The sequence below is a fragment of the Pinus tabuliformis genome, chromosome 8, assembly GCF_031772625.1.
Source record: "Pinus tabuliformis cultivar Carrire ecotype Pingquan chromosome 8, CPIR1, whole genome shotgun sequence".
NCBI lineage: Eukaryota > Viridiplantae > Streptophyta > Pinopsida > Pinales > Pinaceae > Pinus > Pinus tabuliformis.
This window is the reverse complement of record NC_142294.1, coordinates 628071531-628081483: the sequence shown is the minus strand read 5'-3', so window position 1 is coordinate 628081483 and position 9953 is coordinate 628071531. Positions and strand designations below refer to the sequence as shown.

The window sequence follows — 9953 nt, the reverse complement described above, 5'->3', positions numbered from 1 at the left end:
CAACCACCTCGGCCTCCTCCTCTTCAGTCATAATTGTAAGAGGAACTCTGCATTTTGTACGAGTGAGCTCATTTATCTAATAATGTATTGATGAGGGAGGAATACCATGTTTTTTGTAGATGCCTGAATTGAATATCCATTAAACTCTATGTTGTCAATTGCAGCTAACATGTCTTCTTTTCTCTGACCTCTTATAGTGTTGATCTTCTTAGTTGAACTTGTCCCTTGGACTGTGGTTGATGGTGGCTCTGTGGTTGATGGTGTGACAACATTAGGTTCTGTCACACGGTCTTCCTCAATAACATTGCTGGGAGCATTGTTGACATTCACATCACTTGTCTTGTCTTCATCTGGTTAAGGACATCATGGCTGGGCACCCCTGGTCACTCGCTTGCCACTTCCCCTTATTCGAGAAACATAACTAAGTATTTCCATAGATGAAACTACCTACATATTTATTTCATGCGTTTAGTAAACAATAATTGATATTCTGTTATCCTACAGGCTATTAGCATTTCTACTTTCCTATATGCAATTAACAACATGTTAGTCTATTTAGATTTTCTACCAAATTTCAATAAAGATTTTTTTGTATCCTTGAAAATTCAAATCTACAGGAGGAATTTGTTATACGTATTCAACTATGTCAGTAATTGTTTTTTTGGTAACTTGTTTTTCCACTTAAAATACCTTGCCTGTATTTGCACTTAATTACTACAAGTGTGTTGAAATTGACCCAGAATTGGTAGTATATCTTCAATTATATCAATACAAATTTTGGATAAAATGTTTTATGTGTTATAATAAAATGATGTAGATGTTGGAGTAATTTCAAATAAAACAAGTGACACTTGGTTCATTTTTTGGTTAAGATGCTGAACTAGACTAGTTCTTTTTGGGTTGGGCATTAAGCTGTTGATCTAGTCTAGTTTGGTTAAGATGATGATCTAGTCTAGTTTGAAAGGAATTACAACCTATATACCATTGCATAATTCAACCTATACTGTTACATAATTCAATCTTTATGCAAAGCATCTCTCTCTCAGTTCAATTTTATTGTAACCCCAAGCTATAGACACCCTCAATTCATTTCTAGTGTTATACCCTCAGATGTAGTGATCCTCGTAGTGTATCTCCCCAATCCATGTTCAATGAATTCTTCAAGTGTTTCACAACTTTTCTAGATGAAAAGGTGAGTAGCTCTATCAATTTTGTGATTGTTCCTCTATGTTCTAATAGAGACAATTCACAATAAAAAATAGTAGCAGCTTAACATTTTTCATACAAATGCCTTTTTTATAGTATCCTTAAAAAATCAAATTTATAGGAGGATTTTGTTGTATGTATTCAACTATATCAATAATTATTTGTTTGATAACTTGTTTTTCCACTTAAAGTACCATGTCTGTGTTTGCACTTGAAAAATTACAACCGGTGTGTTGAAATTGACCCAGAATTGGTTGTATATCTTCAATTATATCAATACATATTTTAGATAAAAAAAATTATGTGTTATAATAAAATGATGTATATGTTGGAGGAATTTCAAATAAAACAAGTGACACCTGGTTCATTTTCTAGTTAAGATGTTAATCTAGACTAACTCTTTTTGGGTTGGGAATTAAGATGTTGATCTAGTTTAGTCTAGTTAAGATGCTAATCTAGTCTAGTTCGAAAGAAATTACAACCTCTATACCATTGAAAAAATCAATATTTATGCAAAGCAACTCTACCAATTTAGTTTATTGTAACCCCAAGCTATAGACACCCTCAATTCATTTCTAGTGTTATATTCTCAGAGGTGGTGATCCTGGTAGTATCTCTCCCCAATGTGTGTTCAATGAATTCTTCAATTGTCTCACAAATTTGCTAACTAAAAAGGTGAGTAGATATGTCAATTTTGCAATTGTTCCTCTGTGTTCTTTGGTTTCAAATTGGCAATGTAAGAGTGGTTAACTGAAGATAACATGGAGGATGAACTGAATTAGGGGATTCTTGGTAGTTTTCTTAAGAGATTGGAATGACTTGAATTAGGATGAGTTTTTTTTGCAAATAAAAGGACCTCTATTTTCACTACAACGGGAGAAAATAATTCTTAGGAGGAAAATCATAGGATTGGGCTTGCAAATATAATGAAAACTCTGATGCATCAGAAGAGACAGATTGAAAAATCAAGAGGTTAAGTTTTGTGTCTTGCATCAATAGGTTTCATATTTACCTAGGAGGCCTCCAAAATCAGAGTATCTATTAGTTTAGGTGTTGAATAAATTAGTGAGTAGGAATGCCCTTTATTAATTTCAGATCTTCTCATGTTTTGTACAGCTAGTATTTTAACTTCATGTCTTCTCATGTTTTGTAAAGCTAGTATTTTTTGGGGTGTCTTTTTCAAGTTTTATACAAGCATAAAAATTTGGACACCTCCTCCAAACGATAATATCACCCTTTTTATGGTTAATAATTGCACCTGCTAATGCCAATGACTTTATTAGGGCCAATTGCAGTGTGGAGCCCCCTCATTCTGTTGAGTCTGTCCGTGGCCACTGTGTATCTGTGTTGCCTTGATATGGAGGAAGACCAAATTGGGTATGTGAGAAGCAGACTAGATATGCCCTACTATTATAATAAGGGATGGAATTAGCCTTTAGTGATTATTCACCCGCTTTTATATATAATAAGTGGTGATTGGAACCATACCATTCCTATGTTTATAGACATGGGGCACATTCCCCTTTCTATGTAATTTTTCCAGGTTTGATCCATTATTGTTGTTTCTAGAAATGGAAATTCACCCTATTATTATATTTAATCCAAGCATGGACATATAAGCAAAGTAATATTTAGGTCATTAATCAATTGAACCTTGTCACCCATCCCTGTAGGTGTACCTCTCCATGGCCACTATGTATTTGCGTTGCCTTGGATTTTGACAAAGCTAATGTGCTTTGAATACTCACAGAGTTTGAACATTAGTTCCAACCTCGATAATAATATATATAAGCCTCTAAAAAAATTCAGGGCCTATGTTTTCATTAGAGTTCCATACCCTCCTTGTATGAAAAGGAAACCTAAATTGCATAATCTTGGCTTTTATCTATAGTCATTCAAAACAAGCTAATAACATTTAGAATAAAACTAACTAGTTTGTGTGGTTATTTGTAGAAAATTCAAATCCAAATAGTTGCAGTGGTTGTGTTGGTTCTTGGCATTATTAACAACTAATTTTATTCTTTTAATCAAAATAAAAATGTTCATAAGAATGTTGAAATGCATAGACCATTTGTTACACTACAATCTCTAGTTTACACAATCAAATATTGGAAAATTAAATTAAGTTCCATCATTAAAATAAATTATGATAACTTGTGCAAAAAATGGGCAAAAATTATAAATAAATAACCTTCAAATTATGATAACATGTGCAAAAAATGTGCAAAACATGTAAATAAATAGCCTGAAATAAATAACCTGAATGCCTAAATATACCTTGAAATGTTTTGTGATGGTATGTCTCTAGTGCTAGTGTATAATTTGAATGTGGCGTTTTACAACTTCTTTTATAGTTTTTTGCGCTTGAATTTGATTCGTGGCAAGGATTGACATGGATTTCAATCAATTATTTTTGAATGTGTGATTTGAATTAATTTGGATGTGATCCAATGACTGAGAATATGTTATGGTTGATCCATGTGCTCTGATTTGATCTATTTTAATGGGAAATTTAATGGGTTGGGTCTCATTTAATGAACATAGTGGGATGAGTTGTTGAATAACACAACCGTTATGGATGACATAAATCATCTATTTATATGTGCATGTATGAATGTGAATTTGGGATACATAAATTCAGATCAGTTTAGTGGGGTTGAAGTGATGGATACTTTGTACTTCAGGAGTAGACCATTTTGGAAGGATTTATAGTTTTATTTGTTTTATAGTTTGGAAAATATGTTTTGTAATCTTGGTATTTAAAATACTATTTGATCCAGGTGGATATTGGTGGTCGCCCACCTATTCCACCTAGACGCCCTAGTCAGTTTCATATGTTTCCTTGTTCATTTTAGCATTTACTTTTTTTAGTAGTTTTTCACGTCCTAAACTTCTGGAGCAGTTTTGACCCCCTAAACGGTAGGAGCATGTGATGAAACCTGTAATACTCAACGAGACATTTCCAAAAAGGTATCATGCGCACCAAATGGAGATAATATGACCAAGTTACAACCCTGGGAAGTTGGCTGCCCAACTAACGTCAACGACGCCCACAAACTCTTGGTGTTACATCTCCTGGGGTTATGGTTTTGGTTTTTTAGGGTTTGATCATGTTTTCCAATAATAAATAGGCCCTTAAGCCTCATTGTAACACAATTCAGAGGCATGTAGCCTCCACATCTCTTCTCAAATATAAGCTGTCATCATCTAAGCTATCCTTATTTCCATTATGTTTGTAAGCATATTTCAATATTTGATATTAACGAAATAAAGTGTTATTTTTGTTGCATCTCTATATTTATGGTTATTGTTGTGTCCCTATTTAAATTTAGATCACTATTTATGGACATAAAGTAAAATATATTTGCACTTAATTTTATATATTTTTGTTTAAAAAGTGGTTGCACATCTCTCAATTTCTAGTGGCTTGGGGGACCAATAGTATAATAGTTACTAGTCCCTGCACAACATTAGACATCTCTTCCTTAACATAAATATAAATTTTGGTGACCGACCAAAATAAACAATTTCATGGCTATCTTTTACTCATTTTTAACACTAGTTTTAGGTTAATTATAGTAGTGAAATCATGTAATTAGTTGATTTTATTTAATATAGATTAAATAAATCAAATTTATAATTAACATAAAGATTGATCCATTTTGTCAAGGCCTTCACGTAAGTCAAGAGAACAAGCCAATAGGCCTATACTCTGCATGGTTGTTATGCTGATAGCTATAATACCATCAATACAACAACCTTGGTTAGCTTATATATGAGCTATTGCATAAATACTTATTCGTAATGCAGTTAAACAACATGCATTAAACACACACATGCTCATGCTTCACATACATTCATGCATGTACAACATATAAGTTCCATATCATCTTTAATATCATAAATACAACAACAATGAGGAGGTTAAAGAAATTTTCTTGTTCAATTTCTCTCATATCAGGGAGTTTATAGTACAATTTTCTACTCAAATTTACCAACCACTTATTCCTCTCATAGCTACCACTATTACAACTATACTTGTATTTACTGCCATGTCATGCTATCAACTAATTGTCCAAGTCTTCCCTGCACAACTCCCCTGTCACTGTAAGAGTCATCATGACATGCAACTTTTTAGGATGTTTTCTCCCACCTTTCCATTCTAGATTCTAATTTTGGGTTCACCTTCTTGACCTTCTAGTAAATAACTTTCCAATGACTGCTTACTTTCCAATTTCTGGTTTCTGGGCTAAAAGATATGCCCTTTAGAAATTTTAAGTGTCAAGCTCTTTTTCTAATACCTGTAGTTTTTGAAGAGCTAATGTCCCAAAATTATCATCCAAATTTAAATTATGGGTTTTCCTAGATATTTTCCTCATCAATATTTCTTCATTAACTATTCATTTGCACCATTTCGACGTAGGCTAAAATTTAAGTCCTCTGAAATTCTTCAATCTGTTAGACCTTTTCTATCTCTTTTAAGAGTGTAGTAGATTTTCTTCTGAATTTCTTAGAATTTTTGGTCACAAATTAACTTCCTGGGTGAATCATTGTTATCTACTCGAGATTACCTTTCTATTGATTGGTTATATGCCAAATTCTGATAATCGGGCTAAAAGTTAGAGCCTTGTGAAGTCTGTGCTCTTTTTCCCATTTTCTTCCATATTTGAAATCCAAATCTGACTGCTTCTAGCATTTATTTGTCACTACCTTCCTTCCACTACTACTTAACAGTTGTGGGCATATGGAATTTTTATCACTACTGGTATGTCTATCCACATCAGCTGCCACCCTAGCATCTACCAGGTCCTCCATGCCCCACGATAACCATGATATATATATTTATATCATTTTCAACCCTGTTGGTTGATGATCAATATATATAGTGGCTTAATGCCATAGACATATCTACTTAAAGTTGTACATGTATTGGTCATTAACCATAAACCATCAGGGCACGCCCATACATATTTACCACCAATGGGCGTGTGATTACCAAATATACATGCTGTACTTATATAAATTGAAAACCACATAAAATACATTATTCAATTGCTCTTGATCACTATATCGTACATAAGTGCACACACACACACACACACACATATATAAAATCTAAAAAAAAGTATTGCGAAATATACATCTCCACAACTATATAAAACCCCACATATATATTATTATTATTATTATTATCCAATTTTAAGGTCACATCTAAGCCATACACCAAATTGGTGTATGACACCCCATGTTTGTGGGACAAAGGACCCATCTCCGTGCAACGATCTGACTGCTAAGCCTATGAAGGCATACATACTCTACCCTACTTTGGTTTTGAACCTGTGACCTCTTAGGAAGAAACACATGCTCTTAACCATTAGGCCCACTCAAGCTAAATATATAGTAAAGTTATAAAACTAATACATATTACACAAGTTATATAAACTAAATATATGCATACGTGTCTTCCACTTTCACCATGGTGTCCATATTAAAAACTTACATAACATTTAATATATAACCCATATATGTTAATCAAACAAAATACTTGGCATGAAGTGGACCGTCCCACCACCTGTTAAAGACTCATCCATTTAGGGACAAAGGACCTATCTTCATCCAATGATCTGACTCCTAAGCCTACAAAGGCATACATATTGTACCCTACTTTGGTTTTGAACCTGCGACCTCTTAGGAAGAAACACATGCTCTTAACCATTAAGCCCACTCAAACTAAATATATAGCAAAGTTATAAAACTAATACATATTACACAAGTTATATAAACTAAATATATGCATACATGTCTTCCACTTTCACCATGGTCTCCATATTAAAACCTTACATAACATTCAATATATAACCCATATATGTTAATCAAACAAAATACTTGGCATGAGGTGGACCCTCCCACCACCCCTCAAAAACTCATCCATTTATATATACTAGCATAAATCCATTGTAAATACGGATCTAAAGGGATCCAATTCTTAACTTGCAAACTTTTTTATGAGCAAACATTATTTAAATGTTTAAGATAAAAACAAAAAAAATTAGATTTTTATTTTTTTTATTTTATTTTTACCGACATGTGCAAAATTTTAATTTTGATTACCCTCCAACTGTTACATGTTGTAAACATATATACATATTTGGTAAACCATATATCGAAGGAAAACCAAACAATCCATGCGAGTACGAGTAACAGCGAGAGTTTAGACATGAACACTGCTTGAAAGCCTATGTTTCTGTTTCTTTTCAGATTCTGATATTATTCTCAACTTCCTGGAGTTCGACAGTCCTTGCCAAAGTATCCATGAAGACCGGAAAAATGAAACCAAAAAGAAATCCCAGGGTTTTTATTGATATTTTAGTTGATGGTGAGCTAGCAGGAACCATTGTATTGGAGCTTTTTGCAGATATTGTGCCTAAAACTGCAGAAAATTTTAGAGCACTCTGTACAGGAGAGAAGGGTATTGGTAGAACAACAAAAAAGCCCCTGCATTACAAAGGATCCACTTTTCATCGAATAATTAAAGGATTTGTGGCTCAAGGAGGCGACTTTTCAAAGAAAGATGGTACCGGAGGAGAAAGTATATATGGTGGAAAATTTGCGGATGAAAATTTTCAGTTACGTCATGATGGCCCCGGTATTCTATCTATGTCCAATGCTGGTCCGCACACCAATGGTTCTCAGTTTTTTATTACTTTTGCTGCTGCACCTCATCTTGATGGCAAGCATGTTGTCTTTGGAAGAGTTGTGGAAGGAATGGATTCTATGAAGAAAATTGAGCAGTTACCCACTGCAGATCGAGGCAGACCTATTTTTCCAGTTAAGATTTCCAATTGTGGTCAAGTTTCTGCCGCCAAAGATAATGGTGTAGTTTCTATTGATGAAGATAAAAAGAAAGGAAAGAAACTGAAGGAAAATGCGTAAAAGGAAAATGCATGCGAGGGTGCGCAAGGACCGAAGAAAGAGGAGGCGTCGCCATTATTCTTCTGATTCAGACACCTCATTGGACACGGATTCAGATTCAGACACCTCTGCCAGTGAGTCTGATTCGTACTCTTCATCAGATGATACTAGCACTTCAAGTAAAGATGATAGGGTGAGAAGAAAGAAGAAATCATCTAGAAAAAGCAAGCATAGACATACAAAGCGACGGAGGGACTTGAGCAGGAGCCAGAGTGAGAGTCCTCGGAGGAACTTGAGCAGGAGCTTGAGTAGAAGCCCCAGAAGAGTATTCAGTAGAAGTCCTCGAATGAGTTTTAGTAGGAGCCCAAGTGTGATAGCTCGTAGGCATTTAAGCAGAAGCCCAAGTGTGATCACTCGTAGGGCTTTAAGCAGGAGTCCACGAAGGAGTTTGAGTAGACATTCACGGCAAAACCTAAGCTAGAGTCCCCTGAAAAGTCGAAGCAGTCCTCCAAGCAGAAGGTTGTCAAGAAGTCGTAGTCCTGTTGTTGATAAGAGTACACTCCCCCCTCCTAATCAAAGTCAGACTACTGCAAAACCTAGCCCAAACCTAGCCCACCTAGCCCAAAGTCCCCCGAAAAGTTGTAGTCCTGTTGTTGATAAGAGTACACTTCCCCCTCGTAATCAAAGTCGGACTACAGCAAGAAGTCGTAGCCCAGAGGGCACACCTAAATGTGTGCAATGAGGTCGTGGGTTCAGCCATGGTTATTCTTATGCTCGTCATTATCTTACTCCTTCTCCAGACCGCTCTCCCCCAAGTTCTCATCGCGTCAGTGAAAGGAGTATTCCTGAAAGGGACAGATATTCAAGTTATAGGAGTTACTCTGAGCGCTCTCCACCAAGGCAATACAGAAACCCACCAAGAGGCAGGAGGAGCAGGAGTCGTAGCATGAGTTATAGTCCTGTAGCCTATCGGAACGGGAGAAGAAATCAAAGTCTCAGGCGCAGTCGTAGTCCTGCAGATGAATGCCCTCGTGTAAGTGATCAGTTGAGCATGCACACACATCTGTTCAACCGTCACATCCTCCCGACATCGTTCTTGATTTTCGCACAAGCTTAGTTGCAAATCCATTGGGTTATCACATGTATTTTATACCTCAACCTCCACCCTCGTATTCTAATCATCCTTCAAATGACATTGTCTTGTGTTCTTCTGTTCTTGACTCTACACTTGTTTTGAACGAGGATCGGTCTATCGACGGAGTTGGTGTTGCACAACCAACATGAGCTGGCATTCATGAAGAGTGTGACTGGGATCTTGAGCATCCACCAACAGCAGAGGACCATCCCTATCTGTCCGTACCTCCTCCGTTTTTTCATGATTTGCTTGGACATCCTACCATCCTGCATTTTTCATGTGTATCTCCATCCATGGAAGCACCTATCGTTGATCATTCGTAGGACACACCAAATATTAGTCCATCATTTGACAACAGAGAGGACCAATCATTATTTGAACATCCACTTGATTTTTCATCTATCTTTTCTGGAAATGCAAAGGATGAACATTATTTCTTCTCATCTACCCCTCTATGCAATTCATCAAATCATGAGAATGCCGACCAACATCCTGAGTTTTATGATCTTGGTTGTCATGATCTTTTTACATCATCATCCAATCATGATGTTGATTCACTCGTTGTTAATGCATCTAAGTCAATAGTCAAAGATGATCCATCTATTAACGAAGTCAAAACCCTGCAGACTGTTAAGGCACTTCAGCCCGAGCTAATGGTTATGTCAGGCCCTCGCTGTCTTGAGGTTGGTTTCACTTCTAA

The 9953-nt window shown here is 35.8% G+C and overlaps 1 pseudogene; it reads left to right on the top strand.

Annotated features, from left to right (window-relative positions):
* Positions 1-7500: 7500 nt before the first annotated feature.
* LOC149237067 (peptidyl-prolyl cis-trans isomerase CYP63 pseudogene) lies at positions 7501-9235 on the top strand (annotated as a pseudogene).
* The last annotated feature ends 718 nt before the right edge of the window (positions 9236-9953 follow it).